Below are 17,815 nucleotides of genomic sequence, written 5' to 3' on the forward strand. Positions count from 1 at the left end.
CAATTAAAGTGCATTAAGTACAAAATTAGTTGTTCCCATTTAGCAAACTTTAAATATGCCAGTTTAGTATACTAAAAATACTATTGCAGGGCATTTTTGTAAAGTACATAATATGTAAATGTATTTTTAGTATACGTAGCATAAAATAAATAAATGTATTTAAAAACATTTTAGTATATTTATTTTTCACTAGGACAGGAGTGTGTTCAGATTGTTGCATTCTACTCAGTAAGTGCTGTATACTGCTTAATGTGTGTCTGTATTTAATGTAATACTTTATGCAATATGTGTATTCTGCATGGTTGCCACATGACCTCATCACATCACATCATCTCCTTATTTATTTATGTTGCATTTTTTGATCAAATTTTGTAGAAAAATCACTTTTCTCTTGTCAGTCTTATCAAATACAGAGTCAAGAACAAGTTCAGGCTGATATTACTTCCTGTTCAGTTGTAACTCTGTAAATGAAGGTAAAGCTTTGGCTCCAGTCAGTTCAGTGTTGGTTTAGTTCAGTTCAGTAAGTGTGTAAACTTGTGAAACAAGTTCAATTCAGCTATAAACAGCTTTACTGAATATGGTTAGTGTCTTTATTCAGCTTGAGTCAGTTCAAATTTTATTCTCATCCAATTGTGTCAGTACCATCAAATCGGTATTACTGAAAATGAAAGTGTCTGTCAGACCTCATCTAATTAAGCCGAAGGCAACAATGACAAAGAGCCCAAACTCCATCAGCTGACAGAAACGGAGAAAAATAATCCTTGCGGGAAACCAGCTCAGTCTAGGGCCCAGTTTTCTTTTGGCCTAAATGAATGAGCATGGTGTGCTATTGATCAGGATATGTCACACTGGCATCAGGTGGGAAGGAAGTGTTGTAGTCTGTCCAGCAGGCTGAAATATGAAGCTAGAGCTGCAGTTTGGTCAGTCGTAGACAGTGGCCTTAGGCACAATCAACATCCTTGTTAAAAGGTTTCTGGTTTGTTTCTAGTCCTGAGTAAGATAGCAGGTCTTTCTATGTGGTGCTTGCATGTTCTCCTGTCTGTGTGAGTTTCCTGTGGTTTGCTTACAAGCCAAAAGACGTGTGGCATCTGTGAATTGGGCAGAATACATTGCCCAAAGGTGTGAGTGTGTTTGAGCTCAGTGATGGACTGGCTGTCCATCCAGGGTGTTTTCGTCAACGGCCCAAAACACTGGGATAGACTCCAGCATCCCCATGACTTGGGACAAGCGGTTTGCATAAATGATGTTGCCGATGGGTCCAATTCACACCTAGAGTGAAGCAGTTCACCAGTCATGTCATGATAAGCACTAGTGTTATTATCATTTTACAACTGATGAAGACACTTCAAGACACATACAAAAAAAAAAATCTTCATCAGCAACAACAACAAAATGTTAGATCAGGATTGTAAAAGATAAAATCCTGTACTAAACAAAATGCAAAATATTACAATTTGAATTGAATATGGTAGAATTAAAAATGAAATTCACATAATTGCGGTAAGTATTTTTTTTTCTTAACATGCTGTTCTTTCTAAGCATACATTTTAACAATGCTTATGTTTAAAACATGAAAATTTAATGCAGTTTTGTTGACAACTTTTGTTAATACTACATCACTTGTAGGTGTTCTCTTCTTTGTGAGCCCTTTATAGCTGACGGCAGTTTCTTTTCATGCTGATGGTTGATGCTCGCAGATGCTCATGAATCCTGCAGTGCATACAGTACGTGCTACTAACAAACTGTCATTGTCTCTGCTGCACTAATCAGTCCACACTGAAACATGTGCTTTCAGCTTAAATGCAGCGCTCATAGAAGGAGGTATGGAGGATTGAATATGATGGCATTATGATGTTGTGCTGATTTACCCCATGGTACCTGCATGCTACTGGACCTCTGTCTTTGACACAAAGCTCAGACAACAAAATCCCACAGTAAAGGAGTGTTTTCTTCCATTCAGAATGCGAATGCACGAGAGAGGAAGTGCCAGCTCGTTTGTATTTCACAGTGTTTGTGACCAACAGAAGATTGATTGAGTACAGTGTGACCTATTAGTTGAATTAAAAGAATGCACATTTTAAACCTGCATGCTTGCAGCATTGCAGCAAAGTGGGGTAAATTGCATATTTTTACATTTTGGATGAATTTATATGCTGAATTATGTTTACACAGAGTGTGGCATATTATGATATGATAAACTCAAGTCTACTGTGACAGTGGCATTTTAGTAAAAACAAAAGAGCATTTTATTTCAGTGATGCTGAACATAATGCATAAGCAGTGTAGTGATAATATTGGACTAATGTGGTCATATTTCCTGGCCCTGATTAGAACTGTAGCTGCCGTGTTTTGAATAAACCTACAAGCTACAAGTGCTTAAGCCTTGAAGTTATGAATGAACAAACATTTCTGCAACTAAAAATGTGCTCACTTGTGATCAATAAGCAAACACCTATAGTAACAACCGCTGAACCACTGAACAGCTACATATTTACCAGCTAACAACAATTCAGAAAATCTTAACATTAACAACCTTATTTAGCAAAGATTGCTCATATTTGCTGCAAAAAAAAAAAAAAAAAAAAAAAACTGAGCAAACATTTCCACAGCAGTGCAACACATATTCCTATCTAACAAATTTAGGTTATAAACATTGTGGGAATGTTGTTTCTAAAACATTGAAGTCACCAGCTTCCTTGTGATTATAACATTTAAGGTTAGAAAAATGTCTCTCACAATGTTCTACTAACTTTATTTTCATCCAAAATGTAATGTAATTTAAATGTGTATACCATTGCGCTCAAAAGTTTACAAACACTTTGCAGAATCTTCAAAATGTTATTTTACCAAAATAAGAGTGATCATACAAAATGCATGTTATTTTTTTAATTTAGCACTGGCCTCAATGAGATATTTCACATAGATGTAGTATACATGTAGTCCACAAGGAAAAATAATATTTTGAATTTATAAAAATTACCTTGGCCAAAAGTTTGCTTGATTCTTAATTCTGTGTTGTTCCTGAATGATCCATAGCTGTGTTTTTTTGTTCAGTGATAGTTGTTCATGAGTCCCTTGTTTGTCCTGAACAGTTAAACTGCTACTGTTCTTCAGAAATCTTTCCAACAATGACTGTATGATTTTGAGATCTATCTTTTCACATTAAGGACAATTGAGGGAGTCATATGTAACTAATACAGAAGGTTCAAACACTCAGTGATGCTTCAGAACGACAAATGATGCATTAAGAGCCGGGGGGTGAAAACTTTTGAACAGAATTAAGATGTGTACATTTTTCTTGTTTTGCCTAAATATCATATTTGTTCATTTAGTACTGCCCTTCAGAAGCCACAGAAGATACTTACATGTTTCCCAGAAGACAAAATAAATTAAATTTACCCTGATCTTCAAATTCAAAAAGTTTTCACCCCCTCGGCACTTAATGCATTGTTTTTCCTTTTGAAGCATCGGTGATTGTTTGAATCTTCTGTAATAGTTGCATATGAGTCCCTCAGTTTTCCTCAGTGTGAAAAGATGGATCTCAAAATCATACAGTCATTGATGGAAAAGGTTCAAATACACAAAAATGCTGAAAAACAAAGAATTTGCGGGACCTGAAGGATTTTTGTGAAGAACAGTGGGCAGTTTAACTGTTCAGGACAAACGAGGTACTCATGAATAACTATCACTAAACAAAAAACACAGCTGTGGATCATTCATGTAACAACACAGTATTAAGTGTATGTAAACTTTTGAATGAGAGCATTTTTATAAATTCTCTGTTTTCTCTTGTGGACTTTATGTAAATGTCTTTTATGTGAAATATCTTATTCAGGTCAGTACTAAATAAACAATAACATTTTTAACATGCATTTTGTATGATCCCTCTTATTGTGTAAATCAGGGTGCCCAAACCGGTTCCTGGAGATCTACCTTCCTGCAGAGTTTAGATGCAACCCTCATCAAACACACCTGTCTGTAATTATCAAGTGCTCCTAATTAGTTGGTTCAGGTGTGTTTGATTAGGGTTGGAGCTGAACTCTGCAGGAAGGTAGATCTCCAGGAACAGGGTTGAGCACCCCTGGTGTAAATAATACATTAATTAACATTTTGCAGATTCTGCAAGGTGTATGTAAACTTATGACTATAACTCTATGTAATATTATAATACTGTTCAGATGTCCAGTTTTCTTGACATGAAACATTATTTAAAGGTTACAAAAAACATTTCTTAGAATGTTCAGGTACAAATAACATTGTAAGAATGTTGTTCTAAGAACGTTTTCTTAATGTTGTAAGAATGTTCGTCAGGTACAAATAACATCATGAGGACATTTCTAGAATGTTATTCTAGGAACATTTTGTCTTAACATTTATATAACTCTTAAAAAAACATTAGTGAAAGTTGTGAGAACATTCCCTGTTAGCTGGGCATGTGCCATCAATCACGCCAATATCAAAAGAAATGCTGTACGTTTCGTATACTGCTTCTTAGTACTTCTGTTACAAATCATTGTAATAATGACCATTTGAAGGAGTGTTTGAGCCTTACTGATGGGTCTGATGAGAAAAGCTGCATTACATGTCTCTAGCTACTGCAAGCACACACTATTTTTCAATGCAGTAGAATTAACATACAGTGTGGCTTATGTACATGACATCATAGTATTGAGGATGAGGGAGTCCCTCCCCTCTGACAGCCGATCCACCGGGGTATTGTCAGCAAACCATTTGCAAGTTCAGTAGTGATGTTGTTGCCAGGCAACCGGCATTCAGCATATATAGGTGGAGATCTCTTCATGGATGCAGTGGCTGAATCGCACTCGTAGGGAACAGTTGAGGAAAATCCTGCAGCAAGGAGCACCTGTACTCTGGAAGTTCACTCTCAGAGGCAGCAAATGCATGCCAATCTGATATATATACGCTGAGGTGCATGTCAGAGACTCCATCCTCTGGGTGTTTGCTGGATCTATATATGAAGACGCTGAAGCTGATGCAGTGACCTGGTTTCCTGATCAAGGAGGCTGAATGCTGTAGGAATCTCCTGCTGGATACGCTAAGTGTACCGGGTTTGAGGATGCTTTGGGTTCTTCAGAAAGCTGCCCGGTTGGACTGTCATGTCTGTTTGGCCCGTCAGATTCATTGCAGCATTGCAAGACCTGCAGACAGCATGAAACACGCACAGTGATGTTCTGTGCTGCATGAATCTTTGGCTTGCGTCTCTCAGGTGAAAATCGAGGTTGATCATTTTGCCATGTGACTGAGCGTTTAGCCCTGAAAATGTCAAGATTTAAAGCTCTGTGTTTGGATTACTGGCAGTTTTTGTGCCTGCAGCCTAATACTGCATTTTTCAAAAGGTAAGTGTGAGTTGACTGTCAAATAATACACATTTTGCTTACTCAAAAATATTTCTGGATTTACAACACAGACAAAATTTATGTTGCACATTGCAATCATAACTGGCCCATTTGTGTGTGTGTGTGTTTTAATCATGAATCAAAGTTACTTTAGCTGATGTCACCTTGACCATGTGGGCTATTGGTCAATGTTAACCAATAGAAAAATAACTATACAGGCATTGTTTTCAGCTGGTTGTGATTGGTAAAGCAGTCCAACTAAAATCTTGCAAAGGGTTTATTCAGTAATTTAAGCTTTTATCATTATTGTTACAGCAATAACAGCAAGTAATAATAGATTTGACAAGATGTGTAACCGTTGGGATACATGCACATGCTCTATACCAATCAAAAAGCCCCTTCAGAAGTGGGTGCCGGTGGTGTTTCGGGTGGGGAGTTAGCCAATCCACTATGAACTCACGTTCAGCTCTGACTCTGTGCAGGAACAGATGAGCCACTTTTCATCATCCAGCCAATTCCAGATTGATTACATCAGGTCTCGCTCTATTTTCTTATTAAATATTCAGTTTAACTGTAAAATATACCATACTATAAACTTAAAATAATGCATGTCATTTGCAAATACATTTTGATCAAACATCACTTTATTTTACATAACACCACTCCTTACTACTGTATTGAGGACCATAAAGGCTGTTTGGCTGTAGTGGTGATCAGTGAGTTAAATTACATCAATCATTACTTGAAAAAAAATTGTAATTTAAGTATAAGTTTTTTTTTTTGTTTTGTTTTTTTTTTAACCTACCTGTTACTGAAAACAGAAAGTTCACACAGATGTAACAATGCTTTTTTTTTTTTTTTCTTTTCTTTTCTGGTTCAGGGGGTTTAAAAGTCTTTGACAGACATATGAAGGAGAGATAATTATTCACTGGAGTTACAGGTGGAATCTGGATGTGTGGATGTATTTGTTTTAATGTAGAACAACAAATATTACCTTGATGTATAATTGTATCACAGGTTAACTCATAGAAGACAAAGACAGTAGGATCTAAGCATTTCAAACATTTAATAACAAAAACAAACCCAAACATGGTGAAACATGGACAAAAACTAAAGTAAATCCAGGTAAGAAACAGAACAGATGACTACATATGCAAAACATCCAAGACAGACAACACCAGACACCAAACTGAGCATATAACAAGGAATAAATTGCCTACACAGGGGAACTAATCAAGAACATAAGACACAGGTGAGAGACATGATGACTAATGACAAGAAACACTACAAACAGATACAGGAAACTATGAACACAAGAAGCACAAAATATAAAAACAGCACAAAATTGAAAACAAAAGGAAGGCAACATATACAGGGTTGGCTTAAGTGTTATGAAAATGAATACTGATGTTTTTAAAGAAGGCTTGATTCTCACAAATATGTAATTTCATATGTTATTTTTATTTTGGAGATATTTTACCAGTCTGCTTTTTCCAGAAATGTATTAATTTTATACTAAGTATAGTTCAAGTCTATTAACATATCTACTTACATATCACTCAAGACTTTACTGATATAAAAATTGCAATTAAACTTTATTTGGAGTACTACTTATGCACAATGCACATTTTAATATAAAGCCTGAAATATGTTTTAATGTCACTATTGACGAGGATTGTATAATCTTTAAATAATATCTGCCTTTAAATACAAAATATTTAAAGTGTACCTAAAGTATACTTGCAACAGTTCCACTTTAGCACAATCAGATATACTTAAGTATATCTTTAGTTGGACTCCAGCACTACTTCTGCACAATTAAAGTGCATTAAATACAAACTTAGCTGTTCCAGTTTAGCAGACTTTAAATATACCAGTTTAGTATACTAAAAGCACAATCGCAGGGTATTTTTATTAAATGCGTAATATGTAAATATATTTGTAGTATACTTAGCATGAAACAAATGTATTTTAAATACATGTTAGTGTATTTATTTATTTATTGTCAAGCTAATTAAATCAAAAACTCCATCTGAATTAGAGTTTCTGTGAGGTGGATGATGTTTTGTGAGAAGAAAAGATGCAGCGTGACATCGGAGACCTCAGATAACTTGATCTACTCATCTGAGACAGCAGACAGCATTACTTATTTACTGACTGTCCCAACCACCTGCAGCAGACTGGGCCAGCACACGGACTGTGACAGCAGCTCATAGATCATTTAGTGCTGGGGATCTGATTGTTGTGTTGAAGGTGCTTGTGTCTTTGGCTGACATCAGTGGTCTTCTCTGAGCTCGTGTGCGCTGCCCGGGACGTGAGTGTGCCTCTCTTTTCCATTCATTGAACACATACTCATAGTCTGATACATGTTGAGCTTAGGCTTTAGTATAATAAAAAAGAGTTTTTTTTTCTTTGCCTAATCCGTTATTCATCATGAGTAGACATGTTCAGTCAGGTTTCTTGGTTTGACAGTTAATCAATCATTTGTCTGTATTATGCATGACATTAAAAGAGAATGCTTTTAAAAACCAAACAAAAGTGTGCTTCAGGAAATTTGGTATTTGTTCACTGCTGGGTCCATCCTCTCTTAGGTTTTGTAAGTCTGTACTGTGGAACTATTGACTGCGCAACCACAACTCGGGTGACTTTGCCTCAACAGATCATGTGATTGAATGAATATATACGTGTGTTCACTGCGCAAATGGCTCTGTACTTTTGAATTGCTCTCACTGTATTTTGATGTCCAACACCAATCGGTCTGTGCGGTGTCGCTCCATGTTGAACACACCTTATATTTCAATCATGAGACTCTAGATAGCGCAGACTGATAAGTCCTTAATGCGAGCTGATTAGTCTCTACTGCATCTGCATCTGCAGTGGCTGTGTTTCAGTTACCCTTTTGAATCATGCAAATTGAAACTGCGAATTGAAAATACGCCTAATGGAAACGCATACATTTCGCAAAAATGCAAAAATACAGCAAACAAGTTTTAACGCTCACATGAGGTGTTTTTTTAGGCAATTTGAAAAAGGAATACTTTACAAAACTGCAATGGAAACAGTTTTTTCGCATTTACAGGTCACACGGCATATGTAAAAAGTCATATGATCATTTTTCAGTGTACTCTAACCGCCAAGAAACACTTCATACGTGGCCGCTCTCAAGTATAAGAGGCTTTCCCTGCTATTAATGCTTAGACAATTTACACTGCACACGTCTCCGATGCGGCCACCGGAGCTGATCACAGCCACTCTAGTCAATGGTTGTGTTTATACCAGCCATGCTGCGCACGTTTTAGAAGTGGCTCTCTATGCTGCTTTTGTCAAAAAAAACACACACAAGCCCCTTTTGATTAAATATATAGTCAGAATCCCACCGATCTGATCACCAATCTGAATCCGATCCAGACATAGGCCCGGTTTCATAGAAGGGTCTAGCCTAAGGCAGGATAAGGCCAAAGTTCAATTAAGTCATTTAAGTAATTTTTATAAATGTTTAGAAAAAAAATGACTGGTGTGCATGTTAAGACAAAACAAAGGCACTGATATATTTAAAGATCAGTCAGTGCAAGTTTGTTTCATTTGAAACAGCTCAGCCTTACATTTTAGATTAGGTTTAAGCTTAAGCCTAATCATTTACAAAAACATGCTTTTCTTAGCTTTTTGTTCAAAATGTTTTTTTTTTTTTTTTTTTTTTATTAACCCACATTCAGGTGTTGATAAAATAAAGAATGCATAAATCCAGCATTTATTTTTGTCTTGTTTTGTTTGAAAGCAGCAGCTCTATTCTTTCCTTTAACATATTGCATATTCAAATATTCCTTCAACTAAATATTCTCAGGGCCATGAATGTTTTGTGAAAATAATCAAAAATGCTGCCGGTGGCTGACACCTTTTTTGTCAGCCACCGGCAGTGGCTGACACAAAAACGCTGGCAGTGAAAGAGTAAAGCTGCTCTTTGTGAAGTTAAAATTCAACATAGAGCGCTGAATTTCAGTTTGATCTTATTTGAGATAATCTTTAGGATTATTCCACATTTGGGAATTTGGTAACACTCTATGAAGCCCATATTTATAATACATTATAAGGGTATTCTTAAGGCATTATAATGAATGCATAATTCATTAGGAAAAACCTTATAATATGTTATATCATCTTAGAAATAATCATAACAATTATGATACAATTATAATGCTTACACATTTGCAGTTAAAACAATAGATTACTATTATTTATAGCACATAATGAACACCATATTAAATCTTATTTTACATTTATAATGGACTATGTATCTTGACATTGTTTATTTAAGATCTGCACAGTATCTTCTATATACTTCTACATCTTTTAAGTGGTTAAGCGTGGAGTGTTATTTGAGTGTTCCCTGTGAGGCTGATATTAATTTTGATGTGAGCTAGTTAATAATTTCAACTGAAAAAAAATTGCACTGTTTATATGTAAGGTTACATTTTATTTTGATGCTCCCCTTAGTTTACTGACTATAGTCGACTATAAGCAACTCTGCAACTACATGTCAACTAACTGAGTATTAGTAGGCTTATGTTAAGGTTAGGGTAGGTAGAATGTTGACGTGTTGCAAAGTTACTTATAGTCAGTTTGTCTTTTGGGGAACCATCAAAATAAAGTGTTAGCATTTAGCAGATATACTACTAATACTCCAATGGCTGCTAGTTGACATGTAGTTGCAGAGTTACTAATCAACAGCTGACTAAAGGTTACTATCAAAATAATCAAATTAATATTACAGTAAAAATTGTTCAAAGCAAACGTGTCATATTACACATTCATCTGATCTAATATTTGATCTTATGGCTGTTTGAGAAAAAACATATTATTATAACTATACTTATAAGTGGTCATTGATTGCTTTAAGTAAAGTAGCATACGATATGAAACTTGTAATACATTATAACTATGAGAAATATAATCCATTGCAACTTAAGTGGATGCAACATTGTGTTATGAATCATCATACTCTATAACTACAAATAAGTAAATATTATAATACATTAAAACTGTTCTTGTGAATATTCATACGATGATAAAACATTAGGTTTTATTAAAGTTTTTTTATAATGCATTATGCATTCATTATAATACCTTAAGAATACCCTTATATTGTATTAGAAATATGGGCTTCATAGAAAGTGGGAATTTTCCTTAAGGATTTTTGAACACATGAAGAATAATGTCAAGCTGATAGTGTGTGGTCTGAGTCTCATACATCAGACCGCATTCACTTTCTCAACCTTGCTTGATGTTTCTCACTTGTAAATCTCTTTTGATAAAATCATCTTTTAAACACATGATGTTTTATTAAGTTTGGGAGAAGCAAAATTCTGATAATCAACTTAATTAGCATATAGTAAATATACTGTATGCTGCCACTTGAATTTTTCTGGCATGCCTCCTCCACCCCAACTCCACACTCCTATTCTAAACCCAGCTTATATCTGGGGGAGTTCTCTGGGTTCAGGCTCCCCTCGGACAGCACGCCAAATATGCTTACCATTCATTCGATCTGATTATATGTAAGTGCAAATTCATGAAACAAATGTTAATATAAAAGGTGGGTGGATTTACGGGATCAGATTGGGTGGGGTGCTGATGATAAAGGGGCGAGTTCACAGAGCTGAGGGGTGGACTCAAGCGGAGGGGGCAGGGTTCAGGGAGCAAAGGGATTGGCTGCAGGAGCAGAGGGGCGGGGCTTTGTTATGTGCTCATGCTGCAGCACTGCAGTGCATGCATGTGTGTTTGCTCATTTCATTCGCAGTGTATTATTAGAATCTGGGTTTTCCCAGCTCAATCTCATATAGTCGTGATAGTCGTGTGGCTGAGTGTTCTGTAGAGCTGCAGTCAGCAGCATTCAGACTGACAGAAAACAGCTGGAAACACTCGAGTGGACAGCACTGTTAAGAGTGTTGTGTGTGTGTTTGTAAGTTTGTATAATGGAATGACTGCTAGAGGCTACAGTAGATTGTTTTCGCATTAACAGATACTGTCATACATCACCGACAGCCCTCCATCCATGTGCTGCTGGATTTTACAGGCAGGAGGCCTCATGTTGTCCCAAGTTAGTTATTTTTTCCGCTTTTTACCTCACTCCATCACTATCCTGCCCATTAATGTTACAATACATGCTGATGGTCAAAGTCAGGCTGTCATAGTTTTTTTTTTTTTCTCTCAGTGTTTCCACATTGTCTGAGCTAATCAGACCTTGCTGGCTGATTTCTGGCCAGTTGAGAATGTTAAATCAGTGTCGGGCAGCTGGTAACGCAGAGCACACTAACTGGCTATTGAGCTTAGTAAAACTGCACAAGAAGAAAAACAAAAGTAAGCAAATAGTCAACATAATTCATATTCAAAATGGTAAGCCATGACTGCTTTGTTTAGTGTTTGTGTATTTGTAGTCCTAGTTTTGCTTTCCCTGTTTAAATGACAAATATAGACTACTGCCACCTGCTGGTATGTGTGCTCAATCTAGGCCGTATCAAATCAATACGGGACGCATCATCCTGCCTTTTTTTGGACGATCCCAAGACAATGCAGGTGACAAAACAGTTGGCTTTCATCTCAGAGAAATTCTTTGATGTCTGTTTGGTGTCAGTTTCACGGCCACACAGGCCACAAAATTAAATCAGTAAAATGAATATTACTATTCTTAATTTGTATTCATTTTAAAGGCTTAAGAATAAGCAAAAATGACTTTAGATAAACATAACATTTATGTGTTTTAAATCGCTGAAGGCTGTTAAACTTTCTTGTCCTTCACCCTGTTCTTCATGCAATCCAGAACTGCACACTCTACTGTACAGACGTGAATGTACATTTTCTTTAGTCTGAGGCTTATTCATTTCACTTTTGAGGTGAGCTTTTACATTTGCCAAAAATATAAATTTTATTTTAAAAACAAGCAAGCCCAGCCCAGATGAGAGTCTAGAATCCTCTAGGGGAGGATCTGGTGTATGATATAGGGTAGGGCAGCAGCAAGAAGTAAAAAAAAAAATCATAATCAAATAATTGATATGAATATAGAGCTGCACAACCTTGCCAAAAGCCAAGGGACTGTCTCATGAGAGTCTTAAAAATATCTGTTAGCATCATCTCCTTCAGATTTCTGTGAAATCACATTACTTTCCATAACAAGTGACTAAGTAGTACAATTAGTTACTTTTTTTGATTGTCTGCCAGGTCTGATCACTTAAAAAAAAAAATCTTTATCAGGGATGTTGATAGTTCATGGAGTTTAAACCAACAACCTTTACTTACTGGCCAGTTTTAACCAATACGCCCTACTATCACTTTATTATTAGGAGGCAATTATTAGGCGTTTAATCATTTTCATGCCAAAAACTAATTTTCCTGATGTTCATCTTTGGCTCTCAGTGAAAGAAACAGTGAATTTAGATCATCACAAAAGTGTGTGGGGAGATTTATTGTCTGATTTCCGGTTTCAGTGCTGGTAACTAGAGCTCAAATGTGATGTTGTTGCCCCATCTACTGGGTACAAAAACTATAAACAGTGCAAAAACATATCTGAAAGCCTGTTATGCAAGCTGCTCATGAGCGGTGGAAGTGTTGTTTCTGTCCTGAGGGCGTCGTGTGATCTGCGCTGGTCAGATTGGGAATGCGATATTCTCATGAATGATTCAGTATCATCTCTCCTACAGGAAGAACCAACTCAAAACCAGTGTTTCTTCTGTAAATCCTGAGAAAAGGTTAAAAACCTCACAGATAACATTAGGATCAAAGTCCACTGTCACAGCAGTGAACATCTTTGAGATAACCTTGGGATCTCCTATCGCTAACCTTTAAGTTACATGCATTTGTGTAGGGTTGAAACTAAATTCTTCAGACAGTGATCCTCCTGGAACAGAAAATTATCCTTCTTGATACAATTATTAACATTTCAGGTTAGTTTCAGTTTATTTCGATTGTAAAACCCTAGTAAAACATCATGTTTGTGTTGATATTGATGCTGTTGCTGGTTCTTTATGTGGATAGCTGATCTCAACTACAAACATCACAGAGAGAACGTATGTTTTGACACGCGTGTCAGACACTTGTGAGTCCTTCTGTTAACGAGTGTGTGTGTAATGAGTGCTGAGACTAATGAACTCACTGAGTGTTGGAGTGTCTGACCTGCTGAAGTGATCGTCAGTGTCAGCCACTGTCTCTTGAAGATCTGCTGATCTTAGCTTTTGGATTAAGTATGTTTTTGTATGTGGTTTCATTGTTGTCTATACAGTGGAGTGATTTGGTATTGCGTGTTTTTTGTGATGTGCTAGGAAAACAATGCAGTACTAGTTTAATCGGCACAAATCTGTCATTCTGTTACAGTACATATCAGAGATGTACATGCAGTTTAATGTAATGTAATATAATAAGTGAGTTGTTTTAATAATAGGGAGTTTTATAAAAACTACATCGTAATGTATGATGGTATATACGTTGTACACAGACTGTAGGTACACAATGTGCAAGTGAGTGCTGTACTCCCTGTGTAATATAGCCATGGGAGCAGGACTCTGAACTATTAGCTTCTGTTTTTTCTGTGAGTGTTCATAGAGTGCATATTCATAATGCATGCAATATGGTGACAGCTGAGAGATGATCAAATAAATGTTCCTCAAGAACCGATGTACTGTATCTTATTTGATACATTTTAACATGATTGTTCTAAACTGATGTCTGGATAATAAAGTAAACTTAACCAAGTTGCTTCAGTTAAAAGTGTTCATCTTAAAATATGTGATCCTGGACCACAAAATGTTGCACGGGTATATTTGTAGCAATAGCCAAAAACACATTGGATGGGGTAAATTTATTGATTTTTCTTTTATGCCAAAAATCATTAGGATATTAAGTAAAGTTTATGTTCCATGAAGATATTTTGTACATTTCCTACCATAAATATATTGAAACTTAATTTTGGATTAGTAATATGCATTGCTGTAAACTTCATTTGGACAACTTTAGAGGCGATTTTTCTCAATATTTTGTTTTTTTCCACCATCAGATTCCAGATTTTCAGATAGTTGTATCTCAGCCAAATATTGCCCTATCTTAGCTTTCAGATGATGTATAAATCTCAGTTTCGAGAAATTTACAGTTACGACTGGTTTTGTGGTCCAGGGTCACATATAACTAAAAATAAAAAAGTTATTTTTACTTGATAAAAAAGTAAAAAACTATCAGTCAGATGAGAGAAGGCATGTATAAGCAAGCAATGGAAGAAGGTCAGGTATGTTTTATTTCAAAATGATTAATTTTATGGTATTTCTTTGATTAAATTTGCTGTAAATGTAGGCAATTTGTATCAGTCCCAGCTTATGTTTGGATTGGCTTTTTATGAAATTTTATAAAACTACTGTGGTAAATGCAGTTTGTGACATCTGACTGTGGAGTTGAAGTCAGTGGGCCTCCCTTTTGACACAATTTACACAATGGCAATGGAACTGCTAAAATGATTTCAGATCCTTTAAAAGATCCACTTTCTTCCAGTTCCTTTTCTTAGATTCATTTTAAAGCCAGTGTCAGAATTTCAGTTCCCTGGATTCTTGGGTTTCACTATTCCAGATGATTATTAAGCTATCAAAGATTATGCTTTTTCAACACAGCTTTGGTATTTGGTTAACTGTGAGTTAAAAAGAAATAGTCAAGTTTCTTTTTCTGCATCGTCATCAACACACATCAGCGCATTCTTTTTGAGTTTTGCCGCAAGATGTTATTTCATAAGTATTAGTGTTCATGCATTCTAATGAGAGAAGTGCTATCTGTGGTTTCTCCGAAGTTTAGAGGATCCGCATGAGCCTGGGGACGCCGTCTGTAGCCTGAATAAATGGAGAGTGAGTCTCTCTCATTTCCAAAGCAACAGCCACAAATTATCCAGCGGGAATTTATGCTATAGCCAGCGAGCCTCGGAGCACAATAGACTGAAAGAGCAATTATCTTTGCATCGGTGGGCCAGATTTCACAGAAATCTAAAAGAGATGATGCTAACAGACATTTTTAAGACTCTCATGAGACAGTCCCTTGGCTTTTGGCAAGGTTGTGCAGCTCTATATTCATATAATTATTATTACTTGCTGCTGCCCTACCCTATATCATACACCAGATCCTCCCCTAGAGGATTCTAGACGCTACACTATGTCCTCTTTCCTAGATGACACCAGGGGCAAATTCCAGTTGGAAGTGAGCATCCCTATGGCCTGAAGGGCAAAGGCCTTTAAAAGTGCAAAGGCTTTTAACTCTTTCCCTGCCACTGACAGAATTTTCTGTCTTTTTCGTGTTTTTACTGTTATATGGTAGGATGCGCTGTTACGCATTTTCTGAATGACTGCTGAATGTCTGAATTAAAACACAGCTGAAACAAGCAATTGCATATGTGAAATAATGCGATCATCAGTTTTTAAACAGCATTTAAATCCAAACTGCATAATGTTGCCAAATGAGATGATGGTTCAGGAAGTGGTTTAGGACTGTGCAACTTTGGGGGTGTTGACAGATCTACTCCATCTATGTTTTAATAATCACTCTGAATTTGGTCCAGATGTAATAACTGACAAAAATGCCATTTTCTCCGCTTCTTCTTTAAGTGTTGATAAAAAAAGACTAAATGAAGCTAGAATAAACATTTTTATTGTTATTGTTTAAAAGCAGAGGCTCTGTTCTTTCTTTTGACATACAGTGCCTATAGAAAATCATCATAACCCTTTGAAATAGTTATTTTATTTGCCATACAGCCTGAAATCAAACCCCATTCCAAATAACTTTTCCAGGTTTATTTAAATTTTGGTCTTACAACATCAATCCAAAGAAAGAAAAAACAACGGTTCTGCAAATTAATAATAATTTAAAAAACTAGAATAACAGGGTTGGAAAAGTCATCAGTCCCTTGATTTGATACTTCGTAGAGCCACATTTTGCTTTAATTACAGCCGTCAGTGTTGTAGATATGTCTGTACTAGATTTTCACACCTTAATTGGGAAATATTTGCCCATTTTTCAGTCAAATTTTCTAGTGAGTGGCAATAGACTGCTCTCTTCAGATCCACAGATTTTGATTGGATTTAAGTCAGGGCTCTGACTTGGCAACTCAAGGACATTCGCCTTCTTATCCTTAAGCCATTTCGTTGTTGTTTTGGCAGTATGTTCAGGGACATTGTCATGTTGGAAGGTGAATGACCTGCACATCTTCAGCTGTCTAGAAGTGGGACGCAGGTTTTCCTCAAGAATTTGGATGTACTTAGCATCCATTTTCCCTTCGATCCTATGTTGTGTTTTGGGTGGTTTGCTGTGTTTGCTTTTCCCCAAACATAGCACTTGGAGTTCAGTCTCATCAGACCATAGCATCTTTTTCCAGAAGCTATCAGACTCTTCCAAATGTGTTTTTGCATAACGCAAACAAGACTGAGTGTGACACCTTTTTAGAAAAGGCTTCTTTCATGCCACCCTGCCATACAGGCCAGCTTTGTGTAAAGCTTGGAAGACAGTTGTCACATGCCCCGACTGACCAGACATAAAAGCCCTGTAAGTCCTTCAAAGATGCCTTTGGCCTCCTGGTAGCTTCTCTTATCAATGTCCACCTGACTCTGCCATTCACTTTGGACGGACGTCCTGATCCAGGCAATGTGCTGGTGGTGTTATACGCTTTCCACTTCTTAATGATACTCTGAACAGTACTCCGAGGGATAGCTAAAGCCTTTGTTTTTGTAGCGTTCTTCTAACTTGTGCCTTTCTACAACCTTGTCCCGGAGGTCTTTTGAAAGCACTTTCCCAACCATGATGAATTCTTTGCTGTACCATGCACTACTAACAGTGGGATCTTCAAGAAACAACTTTTTTTTTTATTCTGAAGAAATTAACACCGCTATTACTGATGTCAGGTGGGGCAATTAGCCTGGTGTTTAATCTGGAAGTTGATTGCTTGCACCTGAGCAAGTTTATAATTGGTGTACTCTAAGGGGCTGATCACTTTACCTAACCATCACTGATTAATGTTTAATAATCCTCCAGAATTTTTTTTTTAATTATATTTTTACTTTTATGATGAGGGTTATAATGTGTACATGCAGACAAAAGGTAATGTGTAATGTGACAAAAGGTAAAGGTTTTCACAGGGTATGATTATTGTTTAGATGTTCAGATACTTATACAACAAAAATCTGTCAGGGAAAGTTTAAAAAAACTGCCACCTCTTCTTTGGACTCTGCAGGCAGTCACATTTGTTTAATGTATTTACTGTTACTACATATTTCTTACCTACTTATTTAAACTTCACATGAAATACATGACAAAAATGTAAACATTTGTGTAATACAACAAAACAGCTCAAATTATTCTAGGCCTACATTAACTCAAACTCTTCAGCCATCTTGCTTTAAAATGAATTGCGAGGCCTCACCACCCTTGGTCACATGATCATAAATGGTAAA

General features: G+C 36.4%; 1 protein-coding gene across 1 annotated transcript in view; it reads left to right on the forward strand.

Moving 5' to 3' along the window:
- The window catches only part of iqsec1a (IQ motif and Sec7 domain ArfGEF 1a), a 91,779-nt gene that overhangs the window by 40,795 nt on the left and 33,169 nt on the right, over nt 1-17,815 (forward strand).

The sequence above is a fragment of the Labeo rohita genome, chromosome 23 (assembly GCF_022985175.1).
Source record: "Labeo rohita strain BAU-BD-2019 chromosome 23, IGBB_LRoh.1.0, whole genome shotgun sequence".
Taxonomy (NCBI): Eukaryota; Metazoa; Chordata; class Actinopteri; order Cypriniformes; family Cyprinidae; genus Labeo; species Labeo rohita.